The sequence below is a fragment of the Coregonus clupeaformis genome, chromosome 9 (assembly GCF_020615455.1).
Source record: "Coregonus clupeaformis isolate EN_2021a chromosome 9, ASM2061545v1, whole genome shotgun sequence".
Lineage (NCBI taxonomy): Eukaryota > Metazoa > Chordata > Actinopteri > Salmoniformes > Salmonidae > Coregonus > Coregonus clupeaformis.
In genome coordinates, this window is record NC_059200.1 from 36,356,342 (window position 1) to 36,379,533 (window position 23,192).

The 23,192-nt window shown below is 42.7% G+C and overlaps 1 pseudogene; it reads left to right on the top strand.

Moving 5' to 3' along the window:
- Positions 1 to 23,192, top strand: part of LOC121574231 — a 37,271-nt pseudogene that overhangs the window by 5,941 nt on the left and 8,138 nt on the right.

Sequence of the window (23,192 nt, forward strand, 5' to 3'; positions counted from 1 at the left end):
CCTGTCTGCAACTGTGTTTCTTGTCAGGCTGATATTTGCAAAAGCCTGCCGCTTTTCAGGGCACACAATCTCCGCTGCCTTCATCATGCATGTTTTTACAAATTCACCCTCACTAAATGGTTTTGAAGCCACTGCAATTTCATTAGCAATGAGGTAGCTAGCTTTCACTGCAGCGTCACTGATGTCTCGGCTGTGAGTAAACACAGACTGCTGTTTCTTCAGACCCGCCAACAGTTCATTCACCTTCTCTCATCTCCGCTGTCCTTGAAAGTTGTCATATTTGTCGGCATGAAGACTCACATAGTGGCGACGAAGGTTATATTCTTTCAGCACTGCAACATGCTCTGAACACACCAAACATACAGCTTTCCCATTAAATTCCGTGATTAAATAGGATGACCATTTTTCTTGGAACACTCTGCACTCTGCGTCCACTTCTCTCTTTTTTGACAGAGACATATTGGGGCAATGAGGGTGCCAAAGCACATAATGTTAAAAGTAGAAGCCGTAATAAATATCGCGGGCAAAACAAAGTAGCTCATTGGCTGCACGTGCTTGACCTACTTGCTCTGCCCCGGTATAAACAGTTTGCTTGCTTAACACAATTGCTATTGCGCCATCCAGTGGACGCAATTGGAACAGCAGTTTATTTTATTGAAAAATTGCAGCGCATTTTTATAAAAAAACAAACAAACAAAAAAATATATATATATATATTTTTTTTTTCAAAATCATCTCGCGGGCTGGATTAAACCCGTTTGCGGGCCTGATCCGGCCCGCGGGCCGTACGTTTGACACCCCTGTTTTAGATGGTTCCATCCCATTCAAGTAGTAATTGCTCCTGTAAGTCGCTCTGGATAAGAGCGTCTGCTAAATGACTAAAATGTAAATGTAAATTGGTTAGGGCAATGTTTCCCAAACTGGTCCTTGTGACCCTCAGCCGTTCCACATATTTTATCTAATCCACTAGCACACCTGATTCAACTAGACAACTAATCAGGTGTGTTAGTGTTGGAATAGATCAAATATGTGCAGGGCCAGGACTGGTTAGAGTACCCACGTGGTGGAACATATGTCCTCACATAGACTCCTATTTACTTCCACTACTCCAGTTAAAAATTGACCTCGAAATATGGACTGGAAATGAAATACGGACAAATCATTTTGATATGCTCTATCTCTTTGTTCCCTCAACCTGGCCCTGCCCATATGGAAAATTAATAATACAAATCAAATACAAATCTTGTATGGCCGAATAACATTATTTGTACAAAATCTAATAAGTAATCTAATAAGGATCTGGTAAGATTGTGTATGTTTTTTCTTATGTCAATTTTGTATTTGTATATGTGACTTAAATGCCTTATATGACATACACAATTGAATACATGATTGTGGTGAATTTCCTACAAAGATATGATATATGTGAGATAAAATATATTAATTATATGAGTCATCTATGAATATAAGACAGTATATAATATGAGAATATAACCTCTACAAAAGAAATGCTTACCTTATCGTTTTTTATATGTTGACTTACAAAACAATGACAATTACTATAAGAAAAATACATACAATGTAATTTAAAGGCATTAGTTTACATGGTTAAGGCTGGGCAGCACCTCCTACTGGACAGTTGATTTATCTACAGAAGGGGTCTCCAACAGCTGGATTGCGAGCTAGCCCACTTACGAGTAACTTGACAAACAATTCTGAAAGTGCATGTATTTTTCACGTTCGACCACAAACTGTCATAAACAAATCATACAAGTATCAGACACTTCAAGCTCCCATACTATCAGAGTATGTGAGTGGGGTGGACCAGTCGGAAATCCCACTGATCGCTCATGGAGTGGTCTTTGTGCACCGCTCAGGTGCTCAACATCCTTTCCCATTCTTGGCTAAAAATCACTCAGACCTCACAGGGAAAAAAACTGCTGCTCCAAATTCCTTCCATTCATTGTTTGTTTAAAAATATAATTTAACAAACACACCATTTACTTTTGTGACTATCATAAGAAGCTTCAACATGTCGTAGGCTATTAAACAAGGATCTAGCTGATGAAATGCGGTGGTTGTTATAAAAAACAACTTGCTTTTTCTCTAATCTATTGATGATCAGATACTTTTGACTCACATTTTACAGGTGATAGACAACTTTAGCACCGTTACAAACTTAGACTCCTCTTTTGTTAACAATAGCCTATATAGAAATCAAAACGTCTCCAGTGCTGCTGCATGGGCTCATTCCTTGTCTTGCTATCAATTACACAGGCTGTGTGACCTATTTCTTGACTCATAGCAATACGTCTGTGCATTAGTGGTGGGGTAGGCTAAATAAATACAACAGAATATGCCTAATTAAAAAGGAAATGAAAATGGTGGTCAGTGCATGCCCAAAGCTCGTGACTGAGTGGCGAAATTGGAGCGATGACCGACGCGCCGACATTTTAAAAGTCTGCTCCTTGCTCCTCATTCCCCTCCAGCTCCTCTCCGCTCACATCCTCTCCATACGATCCAATCAAATCCACATTGACATTATTCCACCCCTAATATCCACAATTGGCTTAAAAAGCCAAACGTAACACATTATCTGCCAATTAATTTCCAGCAATATTGCCCCTGTATGTCTGTGTGGTGTGCACGTTTGTCTAACATTCTCTTTGTGGAGCCAGTTAGCGATCATATAACTGTCGTCTTGGTAGACAGAAAGACTTTCCCCAAAACCTTCTAAATTAAATGGTAACTGCAAAGTAGGCTTACCTGTCAGAATGACATCATGATTATTTATATCAATTGGGTGGGCTTTTGTTTTGCAAACACTGTCATGACATATGCAACAGCAAAAAAAACGGGCAAAAACATCACCAGACCAGTGATACGAAGATTTGTGGTGCCGCCTTAAATGATCGAACAAATTGGTCGTGTTGCCTCGTGTTGTGGCAACAATTGCAAGGCACTCTCGACAAAGTACCTGTTTTTAGTCAACATCATCCTGTCTGTAGCCGAAATATTTCCATATACAGTGGGGACATTTTTTATTTAGTCAGCCACCAATTGTGCAAGTTCTCCCACTTAAAAAGATGAGAGAGGCCTGTAATTTTCACCATAGGTACACGTCAACTATGACAGACAAATTGAGAAAAAAAAATCCAGAAAATCACATTGTAGGATTTTTTATGAATTTATTTGCAAATTATGGTGGAAAATAAGTATTTGGTCACCTACAAACAAGCAACATTTCTGGCTCTCACAGACCTGTAACTTCTTCTTTAAGAGGCTCCTCTGTCCTCCACTCGTTACCTGTATTAATGGCACCTGTTTGAACTTGTTATCAGTATAAAAGACACCTGTCCACAACCTCAAACAGTCACACTCCAAACTCCACTATGGCCAAGACCAAAGAGCTGTCAAAGGACACCAGAAACACAATTGTAGACCTGCACCAGGCTGGGAAGACTGAATCTGCAATAGGTAAGCAGCTTGGTTTGAAGAAATCAACTGTGGGAGCAATTATTAGGAAATGGAAGACAATGCAGAGAGCTGGGACCAAAGTAACAAAGCCTACCATCAGTAACACACTACGCCGCCAGGGACTCAAATCCTGCAGTGCCAGACGTGTCCCCCTGCTTAAGCCAGTACATGTCCAGGCCCGTCTGAAGTTTGCTAGAGTGCATTTGGATGATCCAGAAGAGGATTGGGAGAATGTCATATGGTCAGATGAAACCAAAATATAACTTTTTGGTAAAAACTCAACTCGTCGTGTTTGGAGGACAAAGAATGCTGAGTTGCATCCAAATAACACCATACCTACTGTGAAGCATGGGGGTGGAAACATCATGCTTTGGGGCTGTTTTTCTGCAAAGGGACCAGGACGACTGATCCGTGTAAAGGAAAGAATGAATGGGGCCGTGTATCTTGAGATTTTGAGTGAAAACCTCCTTCCATCAGCAAGGGCATTGAAGATGAAACGTGGCTGGGTCTTTCAGCATGACAATGATCCCAAACACACCGCCCGGGCAACGAAGGAGTGGCTTCGTAAGAAGCATTTCATGGTCCTGGAGTGGCCTAGCCAGTCTCCAGATCTCAACCCCATAGAAAATCTTTGGAGGGAGTTGAAAGTCCGTGTTGCCCAGTGACAGCCCCAAAACATCACTGCTCTAGAGGAGATCTGCATGGAGGAATGGGCCAAAATACCAGCAACAGTGTGTGAAAACCTTGTGAATACTTACAGAAAACGTTTGACCTGTGTCATTGCCAACAAAGGGTATATAACAAAGTATTGAGAAACTTTTGTTATTGACCAAATACTTATTTTCCACCATAATTTGTAAATAAATTCATTAAAAATCCTACAATGTGATTTTCTGGATTTTTTAAAATCATTTTTTCTGTCATAGTTGACGTGTACCTATGATGAAAATTACAGGCCTCTCTCATCTTTTTAAGTGGGAGAACTTGCACAATTGGTGGCTGACTAAATACTTTTTTTCCCCACTGTAATTGACGATGCAAATTCTCCATTTCGGTCTTTTATGCCTGTTCCTCGCTCATCATTTCGTTGCGTGCAAGCAGAGCCTGCATGTCAACCACGTGCAGCAACCAACTCCGTGTTTAAAATAATAATAATAATAAACTGTGTATCCAATAACCAATAAATCGTAGTAAATTACGTTATATCAGACAGATATAATGCTAGTTTAACATTTTAAAAATATATTGTAGACTGATATGTTTAACTTACTAAATCGCATGTTCTGCGATGTGACTATTGCGGATGCATACATCGCAATGTCGATGCTGAAACTATATATCGTGCAGCCCTTATATATATATATATATATACACTGCTCAAAAAAATAAAGGGAACACTTAAACAACACAATGTAACTCCAAGTCAATCACACTTCTGTGAAATCAAACTGTCCACTTAGGAAGCAACACTGATTGACAATACATTTCACATGCTGTTGTGCAAATGGAATAGACAACAGGTGGAAATTATAGGCAATTAGCAAGACACCCCCAATAAAGGACTGGTTTTGCAGGTGGTGACCACAGACCACTTCTCAGTTCCTATGCTTCCTGGCTGATGTTTTGGTCACTTTTGAATGCTGGCGGTGCTTTCACTCTAGTGGTAGCATGAGACGGAGTCTACAACCCACACAAGTGGCTCAGGTAGTGCAGCTCATCCAGGATGGCACATCAATGCGAGCTGTGACAAGAAGGTTTGCTGTGTCTGTCAGCGTAGTGTCCATAGCATGGAGGCGCTACCAGGAGACAGGCCAGTACATCAGGAGACGTGGAGGAGGCCGTAGGAGGGCAACAACCCAGCAGCAGGACTGCTACCTCCGCCTTTGTGCAAGGAGGAGCAGGAGGAGCACTGCCAGAGCCCTGCAAAATGACCTCCAGCAGGCCACAAATGTGCATGTGTCTGCTCAAACGGTCAGAAACAGACTCCATGAGGGTGGTATGAGGGCCCGACGTCCACAGGTGGGGGGTTGTGCTTACAGCCCAACACCGTGCAGGACGTTGGCATTTGCCAGAGAACACCAAGATTGGCAAATTCGCCACTGGCGCCCTGTGCTCTTCACAGATGAAAGCAGGTTCACACTGAGCACATGTGACAGACGTGACAGAGTCTGGAGACGCCATGGAGAACGTTCTGCTGCCTGCAACATCCTCCAGCATGACCGGTTTGGCGGTGGGTTAGTCATGGTGTGGGGTGGCATTTCTTTGGGGGGCCGCACAGCCCTCCATGTGCTCGCCAGAGGTAGCCTGACTGCCATTAGGTACCGAGATGAGATCCTCAGACCCCTTGTGAGACCATATGCTGGTACGGTTAGCCCTGGGTTCCTCCTAATGCAAGACAATGCTAGACCTCATGTGGCTGGAGTGTGTCAGCAGTTCCTGCAAGAGGAAGGCATTGATGCTATGGACTGGCCCGCCCGTTCCCCAGACCTGAATCCAATTGAGCACATCTGGGACAGCATGTCTCGCTCCATCCACCAACGCCATGTTGCACCACAGACTGTCCAGGAGTTGGCGGATGCTTTAGTCCAGGTCTGGGAGGAGATCCCTCAGGAGACCATCCGCCACCTCATCAGGAGCATGCCCAGGCGTTGTAGGGAGGTCATACAGGCACATGGAGGCCACACACACTACTGAGCCTCATTTTGACTTGGTTTAAGGACATTACATCAAAGTTGGATCAGCCTGTAGTGTGGTTTTCCACTTTAATTGTGAGGGTGACTCCAAATCCAGACCTCCATGGGTTGATAAATTTGATTTCCATTGATAATTTTTGTGTGATTTTGTTGTCAGCACATTCAACTATGTAAAGAAAAAAGTATTTAATAAGATTATTTCATTCATTCAGATCTAGGATGTTATTTTAGTGTTCCCTTTATTATTTGAGCAGTGTATATACACACACACACACACACAGTGCATTTCGGAAAGTATTCAGACCCCTTGACTTTTTCCACATTTTGTTACATTGCAGCCTCTAAAATGGATTAAATTGTTTTTTTTCCTCATCACTCTACACACAATACCTCATAATGACAAAGCATTACACATTTACATAAGTATTCAGACCCTTTACTCAGTACTTTGTTGAATCACCGGTAGCTGCGATTACAGCCTCGAGTCTTCTCGGGTATGACGCTACAAGCTTGTTACACCTGTATTTGGGGAGTTTCTCCCATTCTTCTCTGCAGATCATGTCAAGCCCTGTCAGGTTGGATGGGGAGCATCACTGCACAGCTATTTTCAGGTCTCTCCAGAGATGTTCGATCGGGTTCAAGTCGGGCTCTGGCTGGGCCACTCAAGGACATTCAGAGACTTTTCCGAAGCCACTCCTGCGTTGTCTTGGCTGTGTGCGTAGGGTCGTTGTCCTGTTGGAAGGTGAACCTTCACCTCAGTCTGAGGTCCTGAGCGCTCTGGAGCAGGTTTTCATCAAGGACCTCTTTGTACTTTCTCCGTTCATCTTTCTCTCGATCCTGACTAGTCTCACAGTCTCTGCCGCTGAAAAACATCCCCACAGCATGATGCTGCCACCACCATGCTTCACCATAGGGATGGTGCCAGGTTTCCTCCAGGCGTGATGCTTGGCATTCAGGCCAAAGTGTTCAATCTTGGTGTCATCAGACCAGAGAATCTTGTTTCTCATGGTCTGAGAGTCCTTTAGGTGCCTTTTGGCAAACTCTAAGCGGGCTGTCATGTGCCTTTTACTGAGGAGTGGCTTCCGTCTGGCCACTCTACCATAAAGGCCTGATTGGTGGAGTGCTGCAGAGATGGTTGTCCTTCTGGAAGGTTCTTCCATCTCCACAGAGGAACTCTGGAGCTCTGTCAGGGTGACCATTGGGTTCTTGGTCACCACCCTGACCAAGGACCTTCTCCCCCAATTGCTCAGTTTGGCCGGGCAGCCAGCTCTAGGAAGAGTCCACTGTGTTCTTGGGGACTTACAATGCTAAATAATTTTTTGGATACCCTTCCCCCGATCTGTGCCTCAACACAATCCTGTCTCTGAGCTCTACGGACAATTCCTTCAACCTTGGTTTTTGCTCTGACATGCACTGTCAACTGTGGGACCTTATACAGTGTATTCAGACCCCTTGACTTTTTCCACATTTTGTTACGTTACAGCCTTATTCTAAAATTGATTAAATAAAAATAAATCCTCATCAATCTACACACAATACCCCATACTTTTTGGGGAAATGTATTAAAAATAAAAAACAGAAATACCTTATTTACATAAGTATTCAGACCCTTTGCTATGAGACTCGAAATTGAGCTCAGGTGCATCCTGTTTCCATTTATGATCCTTGAGATGTTTCTACAACTTGATTAGAGTCCACCTGTGGTAAATTCAGTTGATTGGACATGATTTGGAAAGGCACACACCTGTCTATATAAGGTCCCACAGTTGACAGTGTATGTCAGAGCAAAAACCAAGCCATGAGGTCGAAGGAATTGTCCGTAGAGCTCCGAGACAGGATTGTGTCGAGGCACAGATCTGGGTAAGGGTACAAAAGCAATTCTGCAGCAAGTAATTATTCTCCCTCCCCTCCTCCTCCTCTTCCTTTCCCTCTCCTCCTGTCCTCCTCCTCTTCTCTCCTCTTCCTGTCCTCCTCCCCCTACGCCACCTCCCCCCTCCTCCTCCTGCTCATCCTGTCTTTCTCCTCCCCCTCCTCCTTACCTCTCCTCCCCCTCCTTCCCCCTTCCCCCTTCCTGCTCCTGCTCCTGCTCCTCCTCGCTGCGGACTTTGTTTATTTTTTCAATGTGTCACATTGCATGTGTCAATGACATCAGACAATGGTATGCAAGTGCTTTGTAATTCGTATGGCCCCCCAAAAAACACATCTTACAGTTTTAATAGAAGAGCGCCATAGCTCATCTGAGTAATTATTACTCCCTAATACTCTGTCACGCTAATCAGGGTTGAAGATTGGCGTTTAAAAGTAAAGGTCTGGAAAGAGAACCTCTAGAATGTGAACTCTTTCCGATCTTGACAGGAAGGTCTAATGAACAATTGCATACCTTGATTTTAGAGACTATTTTCACCCTAGCAACAGGTTAACGGAAGCCTTTTGTTCTTTATTGATGTTTGTCTCTTCTCAGAGCCAGATGCTGATCAACCAGCTGAGGGAGATCACTGGTATCCAAGATCCACAGATCCTCCTGAGAGCCCTGAAGGTGAGTGCCAAACACTGTGGGCAGATAGGTTTAGTTAGGTTCTGCCTGCTTACTCGGTATAACATTATCATATTGTAGATGGATGGATAGATACATAGATAGATAGATAGATAGGCAGGTAAATCCATTTGAATTCAATAACCTTTTTACAGCATCCCTTTTGATTTAAACAAAACTTTCCATACATGTTTGTCCATGGAAGAAGTTGTCCGAAAGTTACCTTTTGGACCTGAATGCCAATACATTCAGGAGATAAAGGTGCTCAAAATTGACCCATTTTGCATACCATACCATCATACATCCATGTCTTCATCACTGGAAAAGATAAACAGTTGTTTGTTATCATTTAAAAGCTTACAAACAGGGTTGTCAAACTATTTTATAATTTCTTGCCTTAAACGTAAATTATCTAAAAATGCTTTTTAAGATGACAACTGTGAGATGTCATGTTTACACCATTAGTCAATGAGTATGAACTAGTTGAAGGGAAAACCTGCATATTGTACATATGAGCGATGAAGATTTCAGGTCGTTATTGCAAAAGAGTTCTCAGTGACTTACTTGCTTGAATGGCAAAATAAAGACCATTGTCCCAGACATTTTTATCAGCTGGCTCCCTCACCAGGCTTATGACTCTTGTCTTGAAATAGCCTATTTATCTCGGTCCCCATTGGAACAGATCCTTTAGAAGGACTCCGTCACGTAGAGGTCAAACTTAAGGTTAGGGGTAGCAACTTGCCTAGGTGCCAGTTTATCTCTGCTATGTCCTTTGTCAGAGTTAGCAAAATCAGAAACAGACTGGCACAAGGCCAGGGTAGAGCTGGAGTTCTTGGAAAGGACACATTGTAATGCCTACTTATCTCTCTGATTCCAGACCAGCCAGGGGGACATCAGCCATGCTGTTGGACTGCTGACCACACAGCCTCCAGAGGAGGGCCAGGGGACTGACGAGATCCCAGACACAGAAGCCAACAGGGAGGCCCAGAAAGTTAGGCCGGAAGTTGGGAAGGAAGGTTTAAGGAAAGGAGAAAAATACTGAGGGTCTGGTGATAAACAAAGAAGATTAGTTGTTTCCCAATGCAAACTGATATCTGATGTTGAATACATCAACGCTATGCTTTGTGTTGTGACTCTCCATCATTCTAAAATGTCCTCAGGGGCTCCTCCTAAAGATGACCTTCAGACAGCCATCGAGCTCAGCTTGCAAGAATCCCAGGCAGTGGAGAGAGAGCTCAACAGGTATAGTAGTCCAGTACCTCACCATCTCTCCTTCTCTTGCTGTTTTCTTGCTGAACGAAGTCACCAATTGAGTCATCTCTCAATTAAATAGTGATAACATCTGAAGTGGACACAGTGGTATGAGCAATAAATAACGTCAACGAGAAAGGATGACAGTGGAATACCAGGATCCTGTTCATAAGGGCACGCAACATAAAACATTTTGAAACGTTTCGCAACGGAAAACAAAAATGAGCATTTCTTATTGGACAAGTCCATGTACTCCCTCTCCATTTGAGTCAGTTTTCTTCCATTTGGTGCCTAATGAATACAACCAAGGTATAACTCAATCAGACCATTGCCTACAGTTGATGAGTGGCGTGTTTTGGTGTGTACCAGGGCACTGGACGCCAACGTGGAGGACAGTGCCGCACGAGTGAAGAGGAAGTGCTGCGAGGCCCAGGGAGAGAGCTGCAGCCCTGCAGACTGGATCCGCCAGGATGAGTGGCCTGTGGGCATCCACAACATGGGCAAAACCTGCTGGTTCAGTGCCGTCATACAGGTGAGATAACTGGGAGGTTGGCAGCTTGCACTGCAAAATATACACAAAATATATGCACAGTAAAAGAGAATTGTGCCGGTGAGATGAGAACCCCAATATGAACAGAATAAAAAAGTTTAGTAGAAAATTCTGGGTTTGTGCTGTGGCCTTAATGCTTTGCCATTTAGGCCCACCTGTTATATCACCAGTCAGGCCCTGGCTGTGACTCTCTCTCTCTCTTTCTGTCTCTCTGTCTCTCACACACCTGTTTTTGTTTCCTATAAGCTTCGTCCCTTGGCTGTTAACAAGCATTTGCATTATGTAAAGGTTATATGGTTCACAAGTTTGGAATTTTGGGGAGTTGTTAATTGCAAACCTTCATTTGAAGCCTCTGGAGACCGTTACCAAGGTTGATATCGTACAGTAAAGGTTGCATTCGAATTTTGCGTTGGTCTGCAGAATCCCTAGGACTCCTCTGGTCTCTGTAATACGACATTTACTTTCTACACCACCTCCTAATTGGTGTATATATGGTGGCCATGTTTACAACTTCTCTCTGTTTTCTGAAACCTTTCAAGACTTTTCGTGTGAATTGGTTCAAAAATATTACAACTAGGAGAGAAGGCCCCAAACACATGTTTGTTTGCATCCAATTTGCTGAACGATGTCGACTTCTGTCGAGATATTACCTGACTTCTCCCCCTGCTCTCTCAACTGAAACCAAACATTTCAGAACATTTATTTTCAACCTGTTGCAACACAATCAAGCCATATTGTGATAATTGAGTTATCGGTAATACCAGGAGGATGAGGAAAGATGAAGTGCAGTGGTGGGCTTTTTACTTTCCAAACGCTAAAGCTTCTTGCTGCTCTAATTCTATTAAGAGTCCATTCCAGACCGAATTTAGCCGGGCCTATCAGGTGGCCTCGCTGAAATTCAAGCCTTCATTGATATTGATAGACTGCAAGGGTAATTAAATAGTGCAGTGTTGTGATGATAGAGCAGGCGATGAACTCTGCAGCCTGGACTGAAATTAGTTTATATCGGTAGATTAGGCCGGATGGGAACGCTCATTTGCCTTAATTTCATTCAGATATGCGTCACATCGATTAAAGCACTAAAAACCCAGAGGAAATATCATCAGGGGATAGGAATGCATGCACACATTTTGAGTGGCTGGGAAGTTGTTTGAAATAGATCTAAATCCAACCTTTTCTTTAGCAAACCCTGATGACATTTTCTGTTGCTTGTTTGAGCTTTTATTTGACTTTTTTTCATCACAATTTGCTCATAGAAAGTTTGAGACTCACTAAATGACCTCATGTGGCTGTGTACTCATATTTCTGTGGTATCTTGTGTGGTACACTTTACAGTAAGATTGTGATAAGCTGTAATTGGGTTTCTGGGAAACTAGAAAGTTGAGAAGACACATAGGCCTAATGCGATCAACAACTCAGGTATATTGTTGTCGCTTCGTAACTGCACGTAAGGCTACATTATTTTGTATTGTATATGGTACACAGTTAAGACACACTACAGCAATAAAACACACTACAGCTCGCCAGCATCAATGAAGCATCTTGTCACTAACTAATATAAATAGAAAACAATCACATTGATTTGTCTTGTTATGAGAGGAAAATCACCATCTCTCCGTATCACACGGTAAAGTTATATTATTCTCAGTGGCATTTTCTTTAGTTTGCTTAACTGTGACTCTTGTGTGTTAAAACCTCCATAAGTATCCTCGACAGTTACATTTTACACATGAAAAGACGGTGTTAAGGAATGCTGACCAGTCTCATCTTTGTTGTTTCAGTCCCTGTTCCACCTGCCCGTGTTACGCAGATTGGTACTCAACTACTGCCTGTCTGAGCGAATCCTGGAGAAGTGTAAGAGCCACTCGGTGAGTGTCCAATGGAGGTCCAGGAGCCCTGAGGAACAGAGTAGGGGACCTTTGGATCCCAGAGGCTGAAGAGTCAGGGGAAGGCTGGCTGGTGTTAGAGGGGAAACTAGACTAGAGGGTTATAGAGTGTGCAAAAAGATGGTGTGTAACACTATATAGTAACTTCCTTGAATAAGCATTGATAAACCATTTATAAACAGTTATAAGTAAATGTTATAAAAATGTATATACATTTTAAATAATTTATATTGGCTCATGAAGGTAATATGGACTGAACAATCCCTTTGCGTATAGAGATATTGTTGAAAACTGGCTATCAGTAAAGTGTTACGCAGGTTTTCGAGTGCAGCTCTGTGAAGTGAGAGAAGCCTTCTCAGGACAAGAGGAACATAGCCTTCATGCAGGAGCTGCGCTGTATCTTTGCTCTCATGGTGTGCTCCACTCGCAGGTTCTTGGACCCCTCTGCTGCCGTAGAGCTTTTGAGAGATGCTTTCAGATCCAGTGAGGCCCAACAGGTACATGTACGCACACACACACACACACTCATGTCAATGCATACACACACACACACCACACAGACACTTGGGTCATTGACACGACTTTACAACAACTACTGTGTATTCATGTATGGTCATTTCAGATGTGTTCATTCTAGGATGTGAGTGAAGTCAAGGATTTGATCCCTAACAGGCAGTGCTGTACGAGAGCACTTACAGTACATATTGTCATTGGTAACTAAGATTCCATAGCTACAGTATTCTTTTTTGGTAGTTGGTTCAGCTACTGTATGTGACATTCCATAAAATCCTGTACCACTATTATCAGATATTGAGTTGCTTGAGGTATGAAAGTGACATCTTATCTTTAGCAGCCTGGAAGATGAAAAGGAAACCTAATGGTTCAGCTTTTCTATGGGACTTTTGTGGCAGAGAGAACACATAAGGGTAAGTATAGAATGGACATTTGATTTTGGTTATACATACTGTAGGGCCTCGTATTTCCTGATCACATGACCTGATCAGGAAAAACTATATTTTTAAGGCTATGACTCTTTTCGCTATCAAGGGCTATGACTCTTGTCAAAACCTGTTATAGCCTTTAACTAGGCCCCAGAGATTTTCCTGCTGAGGTCCCATCGTGAAGAAAAACTCCTGACCCTTCTAATGACATCAGTATTTTTTCTGTCAATTCACATTGATGTTTGACCATGTTTAGGCAAGACCTTATCCAACATCGAGCAGTTTGGCCAGTACCCCTTACAAGTGAAAGGTTTCAATAACTTGGATGAATGTCTGGAAGGTGCCATGGTAGAGGGGGAGATTGAAGCCCTACATTCAGATCAAACCATTTCATCTGGCAGCGAGGTGAGCATACCAAATTCCTAGCTTTATGTTTACTTTGAAAGATGTTGTGAATGTTAAGCCAAATAAATCTAAATGTTAATGTAATATAGATATAAATATAAATGTATATGGTAATATTAATGTGGATGTGAATTCTCTCGGTTCCAGAGATGGTTCTCAAAGTTACCACCAGTGTTGACCTTTGAACTGTCCAGGTTTGAGTTCAACCAGTCGTTAGGACGCCCAGAGAAGATTCACAAGAAACTGGAGTTCCCACAAATCATTTCTATGGACAGGTGAGCTGCTTGATATTCATTTGTGAAAAACCTAAAACTATGTACACTACCATTTACATTTACATTTACATTTTAGTCATTTAGCAGACGCTCTTATCCAGAGCGACTTACAGTTAGTGAATACATATTTTTTTTTATACTGGCCCCCCGTGGGAATCGAACCCACAACCCTGGCGTTGCAAACGCCATGCTCTACCAACTGAGCTACATCCCTGCCGGCCATTCCCTCCCCTACCCTGGACGACGCTAGGCCAATTGTGCGCCGCCCATGAGTCTCCCGGTCACGGCCGGCTGCGACAGAGCCTGGATTCGAACCAGGATCTCTAGTGGCACAGTTAGCACTGCGATGCAGTGCCTTAGACCACTGCGCTACCAGTCAAAGGTTTGGACACACCTACTCATTCAAGGGTTTTTCTTTATTTGTATTATTTTTTACATTGTAGAATAATAATGAAGACATCAAAACTATGAAATAACAGATATGGAATCATGTAGTAAACAAAAGTGTTAAACAAAACAAAACTTATTTTATATTTGAAATTCTTCAAATAGCTACCCTTCGCCTTGATGACAGCTTTGCATACTCTTGGCGTTCTCTCAACCAGCTTCACCTGGAATGCTTTTCCAACAGTCTTGAAGGAGTTCCCACAAATGCTGAGCACTTGTTAGCTGCTTTTCCTTCACTCTGCGGTCCGACTCATCCCAAACCATCAATTGGGTTGAGGTCAGGGGATTGTGGAGGCCAGGTCATCTGATGCAGCACTCCATCACTCTCCTTCTTGGTACAATAGCCCTTACACAGCCTGGAGGTGTGTTGGGTCATTGTCCTGTTGAAAAACAAAATGATAGTCCCACTAAGCGCAAACCAGATGGGATGGCGTATCGCTGTAGAATGCTGTGGTAGCCATGCTGGTTAAGTGTGCCTTGAATTCTAAATAAATCACAGACAGTGTCACCAGCAAAGTACCATAACACCTCCTCCTCCATGCTTTATGGTGGGAAATACACATGCGGAGATCATCCATTCACCCACACCGCGTCTCACAAAGACACGGCGGTTGGAACCAAAAATCTCCAATTTGGCCCAAGCAGGTCTCTTCTTATTATTGGTGTCCTTTAGTAGTGGTTTCTTTGCAGCAATTCGACCATGAAGGCCTGATTCACACAGTCCCCTATGAACAGTTGATGTTGAGATGTGTCTGTTACTTGAACTCTGTGAAGCATTTATTTGGGCTGCAATTTCTGAGGCTGGTAACTCTAATGAACTTATCCTCTGAAGCAGAGGTAACTCTGGGTCTTCCATTCCTGTGGTGGTCCTCATGACAGCCAGTTTCATCATAGCGCTTGATGGTTTTTACGACTGCACTTGAAGAAACTTTCAAAGTTCTTGAAATGTTCTGTATTGACTGACCTTCATGTCTTAAAGTAATGATGTACTGTTGTTTCTCTTTGCTTATTTGAGCTGTTCTTGCCATATTATGGACTTGGTATTTTAACCAAATAGGGCTATCTTCTGTATACCCCCCTACCTTGTCACAACACAACTGATTGGCTCAAACTCATTAAGAAGGAAATCCATTTTAACTTTTAAGATGGCACACCTGTTAATTGAAATGCATTCCAGGTGACTACCTCATGAAGCTGGTTGAGAGAATGCCAAGAGTGTGCAAAGCCGTTATCAAGGCAAAGGGGGGATATTTGAAGAATCTTAAATAGAAAATATGTTTTGATTTGTTTAACAGTTTTTTGGTTACTACAAGATTCCATATGTGTTATTTCATAGTTTTGATGTCTTCACTATTATTCTACAATGTAAAAAATAAAGAAAAACCCTTGAATGTGTAGCTGTGTCCAAACTTTTGACTGGTACTGTATATGTGTATTAATATGTATCTAAACATATATATTAATGTGAAGAGTTTATTTCCAAAACGCTATATCCACACATTTTTCACATTTGTGTTTTTTCACCAGAAATGATTGGTTATGGGTACCTTCATGTGTTTAAAATATTACTGTTCTCAGATTTTTCATTCATAGACTTTAGGTGTCTATTAAAATGTGTTTTTTTGCAAAACACTATATATCCTTTGTTTAGCTGGAATGAATTGTTTGAATACTGTATATTTGACTGTGATATACTGTATGTTGTGGTTGTTTCACATAGCTACCTGAAGATGAATGCACTAACTGTAAGTCGCTCTGAATAGGAGCATCTGCTAAATGACTAAAATGTCAAATGTAAGTGTTTTACACACAGATCTCATATTACTGTATTGGATTTTTATTGATTTTTATTTTTTTTGTATTGTTCTTTATAGAAAATGTAGTTATTTGTTACATTTGACTGTGTAAAACCTAGCAGTACTACTTATTTCTCTTGAGTGAGGTGAATATATAGCATTTAGCAAAAAAACATGATTATGTTTCTCTGAAATTAAACCAATTGATAGATTTTAAACAAATACATAACTGTCATTGAACAACCCCATGCCATGATTAGATAGTGAAAAACACACCAATCTCTTTCATAAATTCTTTAAATAAAATATAATTTACCAACATTTCTGAAAATGGATTTATCGTGTTTTGGAAAGAAACTCGTCTATATATTGAATATCAGCATTCATTTACAGTAGACTAAGCATTGTATTGCATTGTAATGGTGATACTGTAATTGGGGAATCCGAGTCAAATAAACTTTTGTTGTGGTAAACTAAGTTTACTGTATGCGAACAGATACCTTCACAAGAACAATGAGCAGACCCACAACAGGACAGGAGAGGTGAAGCGACTGAAGGAGTAGCTCACGGTCCTGCAGCAGAAACTGGAATGGTGATTTTACTATTGAACTTACTGTTTGTAAAGCAGTGTGACCCATCAGGTACACATCAATACACATTTTGGAGGACCACTGTGATCTTTTTACCTAATCATTTTTTATTGAAGAATTCACTGATGACTGCAACAGGATGGATACATCCAAATGTGTCCACTGAGAGTGAATGAATCATTAGTTAGTAGAAAAACTGACATACACACAGTGTTTCTCTAATATGAGTATTTTGATTCACGTAGGAAATGTCCTGCTCATGAATCATGACTGACAATGTTTTGGATGAAATCTGTTTAACCAATTTACCATCATTTCAACCTTTGTCTTCTTCTGTTTCCAGCTACAGAAACTATGGCTCCGGGCTGACAAAGTATCCTCTTGCAGACATGTTACAGTACATGTTGGAGTTCGCCTGCACTAAGCACACCAGTGTGTCCCCTGCTGAAGACGTGAGGCTGGCTGCCTCATCCCCCACTCCCCCCCAGCAGCAACCCCAATGTGTGCATGTAGAGGTTTCTAGTGCTTACACAATATCTAGTCCTGTCACGACTTACCGGTACTCCATATTACACAATGTGACTGCAGTGCCAGCTGCTGAAGAGAGAGTAAACACTGTGATGTGTTCCTACCTAGAATGTCAATGTGAAGTCTGTCAATTAAGGGGATAATTGATAATAAATTAATACATTTTAAACTCCTAGTAAAAAACGATGGGAAATATTAAATAGATTTATATTTATTCCATTTCTATTCTGATATGAGATTGACCAATTCACCCCTGTAATGTTTTACCTTTTAGCCTATTTATAGTATATCACCCACTGTCTTCACTGTATTTTTGCATGCCAACCCCATTTGTTGACATCCTGCCTTTCCTCTGTGGGTCTCCTCAGTCAGTGCCAGGAGCCAGGAGACGCAGGCCCGTCCGACAGCTCCACCTGTCAGCAGCAGCCCCCCTCGAGCCAGAGGACGTCCATCTACAAGCCCTTCACCCAGTGCAGACCCCCCGTGGACACCCCACCTCACCCCGCCCCCCACAGTGTGACCGAGGAGGAGCTGCGCTTCGTAGGACAGAGGTGGAGAACAACATGAACGGTACGGTGACTTACACCTGGATTCACTAATGATAACCTCTCTGTAATTGGGTTCATGTTCAAATGTTTTCTTGTCCATTACAGCCACACTCGGTAAGATATGCATAGCACTGGCAAAGTGTGGCACCAAGAAAAATGTGAACAATGGATCTAATACATCCCGTGACATTTTCACATGCAAATAGCACTTGATTTCTATGATATATCTGTAGTGATTGCGAAATTAGATTCCATGAGAGCATGTTTACCTTTTTAAACAGGATTTGAAGCTGTATGTGGTAATACACATTTACTGTATATATCGAGTGATCGTTTTTCGTAGGTGTATCATGAGCAGACAGCCTACCCTAGCTGTCAGTCAGTTATCCCAGAGTGTCTACTCTAGAGTGTGTGTGTGTGTGTGTGTGTGTGTGTGTGTCTAGCCCAGCCCCAGGTGCACTGCATTGATCTGTGTGTCTCGGTGCTCAGAGCTAAAGGCCAGCATCGACAGGGTCAGCCAAACGCTGGAGGGCATCTGCTCGGATAACAGGTAAGATCCCTCTTTCTCATCTATCTGACAGTCCGTGTCAGGTTAAAGCATGTGATACACTAATATCACTTTGTCAGGTTGAACATGTGTCACAAGCATTGCATAATGATTCATCTCGGAACCCAGAACCACATCTTGTCAGGTACTCGATTTGACATTATGTTAACGCTCTGTCACAAGAGACTATAATGATTAACGGTAGGTTTGTGCTAAAACTTTACTTTTCTAGTTCTAATCTCTTGTTTGAATGTGCACATGCCAATACAGAAAGTTTCTCTTGTTTTGATGTGTGAAGGTGCCGTACAGGCTTCATGCCGTCCTCTTCCATGAGGGCCAAGCCTCGGCCGGCCACTACTGGGCCTATATCTACGACCACGGTAACCAGCGCTGGATGAAGTACAACGATGTCATCGTCAGCGTGTCCTCCTTGGAGGAGCTGGTCAGGGACTCGTACGGAGGCATAACCAACGCCAGCACATATTGTCTCACCTCATCGCAGGTACCTGTATCCCTACTCCCCATTCCACTGAGGAACTAGCTATGTATGCGAGGTGAACATTTTTATTTACAGTGTATTGGGAAGTGAGCACTCAGTCTGTTTGACCTGACGAAGATCCGTGTTGGATCGAAACGTTGTCCATAAAGGTGGTAATTGGGAGCAAATTCAGTGTGCAGTCCTTTCTGTTCTTTTCAAGTATACTTCCTTAGGCCAGCACCTACATTTTTGAAAGATGTGTGTATGACCACAAACTGAACTAACGATGTACACCAGAGACCAAAAACATAAGGCCAGTCCTGCTCAGCTAAATTACTTTGGACTAAAATGTTGGAAATTTTTTGGTGTCAACATGTGCAAGTCAACATGTCACAGTGCTGTTTACATATATCTGGCCACACCTATACTGTATACCGGCTATATCTGTGCACACTGTAACTGTTGCTCTGGATATATAAATAAATACATTTATGAATATCCAATTCATAGCCTGAACAGGTGTTTTTTTTTACATAATGTTTTTTAGTGTGTTTTGCTTGTCTTTTCAGGGTATGCTGCTTAGTTTATGTTACTATTGAATGTGATCAGTTAGTTCATTGTGATGTTGTTCATATTCATGATATTTCTGTCCACAGAGGACACAGATGACGAGATGGGCCAGGTCATGCAGGGCATGGACTCCCTGCCACCCATCCTCAGGCGCTACATGAGCGAGGACAACCGCTGGTTCCAGCAAGAGCTCAGGGAGTGTGAAGAGCAGTTCTACCAGCCGCCACAGCAGAAGCCGGCCACTCCCACAGCAGCCTCCACCTCCACTCATGCTCCCACTAAAGATGACCCAGCAGAACCAGTCCCCCAACCTGGACCTGCCCAGGAACCCACTGGGGAGCAGGAACAGGAACCAGAGGCAGAGTCGGCTGTTAAACCAGCAGTGGAATCTGAAAGTCAGTCTGGACATCATTTTATATGGAAGGGTTACATGGTCTTTGAGGGTGGGGGTGTACAGTGCTATGAAAAAGTATTTGCCCCCTTTCTAATTTTCTCTACTTTTGCATATTTGTGATACTGAATGTTATCGTCCAGGTCCTGAGGCAGCAAAGCATCCCCAAACCATCACACCACCACCACCATGCTTGACCTTTGGTATGATGTTCTTACTGTGGAATGCAGTGTTTGGTTTTCGCCAGGCATAATGAGACCCATCTCGTCCAAAAAGTTGACTCAAGTTTGCCAAAAAGCACCTGGATGATCATCAAAACTCTTGGAAGAACGTTCTATGGACAGATGATTCAAAAGTATAACTTTTTGGACGACATGCCTGGCGAAAACCAAACTCTGCATTCTACAGTAAGAACATCATACCAAAGGTCAAGCATGGTGGTGGTGGTGTGATGGTTTGGGGATGCTTTGCTGCCTCAGGACCTGGACGACTTGCCTTAATAGAAGGAACCATGAATTCTGCTCTGTATCAGAGAATTCTACAGGAGAATGTCAGACCATCCGTCTGTGAGCTGAAGCTGAAGCGCAGCTGGGTCATGCAGCAAGACAATGATCCAAAACACACAAACAAGTCCACATGAAAATTGGCTAAAAAGCAACACATTTGAAATTTTGGAATGGCCTAGTTAAAGTCCAGACCTAATCCCATTTGAGATGTTGTGGCAGGACTTGAAACGAGCAGTTCGTGCTTGAAAACCCACACGTCACTGAGTTAAAGCAGTTCTGCATGGAAGAGTGGGCCAAAATTCCTCCACAGTGACGTGAGAGACTGATCAACAACTACAGGAAGCATTTGGTTGGAGTCATTGCAGCTAAAGGTGGCACAACCAGTTATTGAGTGTAAGGGGGCAATTACTTTTTCACACAGGGGAATTGGGTGTTGCATAACTTTGTTTATGAAATAAATATGTAATTGTTGTGTTATTTGTTCACTTATGTTCCCTTTATCTGATATTAGGTTTTGGTTGAAGATCTGATAACATTCAGTATCACAAATATGCAAAAGTAGAAAGGGGGCAAATACTTTTTCAAAGCAAGGTTTTTGTCCTTGTCTTTTAGTCAGCTACTGAATCAAATGGTCACCACATTTGGCCAAGCCCTATTGTCCCTGTCTGTCTACCGATGGGGACTAATCCATTTCCCTCTTCATAAAATGTATCACATTTGTTCAATTAAACACTAGCAAATATTTAAGATCTGAGTTCTGACTATTGTTGCCTGTTCCATTCATTGTCCTTGTCCTGTTTCAGAGCCTGTCCCAACAAGCCAGCCCCAGTCCCCAGTACCTGTGTCCCCGGAGAGCGCAGGCAGCAGCCCAGAGGAGAGCAACCACCAGGCTGTCTCTGTCACTGTCACGCCAGAGCCCTGCCAACATACCAGCGAGGACGAGGAGGGGCAGCAACACAGTCAAGTGGACAGGGTGAAAAGAGGGGTCTGGTGTTGTCATCTGAGCAGCCATCGAATATAGGTCACAGACTCTATCTAGGCCATATACACACATAGACCTATCCCTTAGTTCCCTGTTGCATAGTGATAGCTGCTGCTACTGGATGTTTTGGCCGTGAGTCATGACATTAGGGCGACTCATGGGTTCAGTTTTAGATAAACAACATATAAGAAAGAAGAGGGAGTGTGTTATTCTCAGAGTTATTGTTGATCTTTTAGACGGTGGCTATGTGTAGTCCAAAGGCAGCTGTGTTTACCAGTAGGCTAACCTCCGTTAGTATACCCCAGTATTTTCCAACTGTTTAGCTAAAGTCCCTTTCCCCACATCCCACACCCCCCTCGCTGGAGGCGTTACGGCCTTCGCAGTCAGTCACTGGACACCCTCCCCCAGCCATCCCAGCAGCATTCCACACAGTCAGTTGGTTTACCACTGGTGGTTCTTGGGGACACTGTCAGGAGGACACAGGAGCTGTGGCCAGTGAAAGGTCTGGCTTTAAATAGAACATTAGCTTTTTATTCCTCTTACTGTACTTTGCGGTCGGTTAGTTGGAGAGAGTTCTGGCGTATTCCAACGACAAGCCGTAGGTTGGTTGTTTGCTCGGACCGATGCTCGTTTTCAGGCCTGTGAAAGGTTTTGAGAATGCTTGTGTGAATGATGTGGCTGTTGTCAACATTGAGTAACAACAGAATTTTGTTAATGTGTATGAAACAGAATGTGGTGTATTTCCTGTTGACAAGGATCCATCGTGATATTGCAGTTGCTCTTTGTTGTCTAACTGTTGGTAGAAAGTTGTCCTAGTAGTATCAGTAGTATCTGAATGTTAGGTCTAGATTTTACCCGCTTTATGTTAAATATAACTGTAATCCGCTTGGCATGTGTTACATATTCCATTGGTTGCTAGACAGATTACCTGCCTGTGCAAACGGCACATTTTTCATAAATGGTGTACATGCGACCTCTAGTGGCCAATGCAGATAGTCCTGAATGAATCCCAATGTAGTGAAGTGCTTTTGGTTTTTTTATGGTCCTTCCGTTATTTTAAAGATCCAACTAAGTTAATGCACAGTAAATGTACATTTTACGACTCAGTTTATCAATCAAAAGAGGATCCAGTCAGAAAAATCATTTTATTTTATTTAAATTATATATGCTGCAATTAAGCTTTTTATTGTGTAAGCATAATATAATAATACTTTTTTTTGGGGGGGTGACATAATAGACAAGTACCAGACAAGTATGCATGTTAGGTCTCTATATGCCTTAGACTTGACATTAACCAGCTAACTTGATCTATCTAACTTTGTCAACTTAATATCCCCAGCAGCTCCCCCCACCACAGTCTCCCAGCCCTGCAGCAGAGATGAATGGCCAGGCCCAGACTGCAGCTGTGACCCCTGACCCCTCCACAGAGTTCACCACTGAGACCGACAGCGAGACTGGGGTCAGAGAGGCAGGGGCGGAAGCTGCGGCATCGCCCGACACCCAGGCAGACGGCGAGGATGGTCAGGACGCCCCGCCGGCGACCAGACGCCGACAGCAGCAGCAACCACAGAACGTGGTGTCAGAGGTGGAGATCCCCAATGTGGGCAGGATCCTGGTGCAGGCTGACAATGACGGCTACAATGAAGAGGTAGAGAGTCGCCCCATACGTAACTTAAATACAGTGCCTTCGGATAGTATTCAGACCCCTTGACTTTTTCCACATTTTGTTACGTTACAGCCTTATTTAAAATTTGATGAAATTGTTTTTTTCCCTCATCAATCTACACACAATACCCCA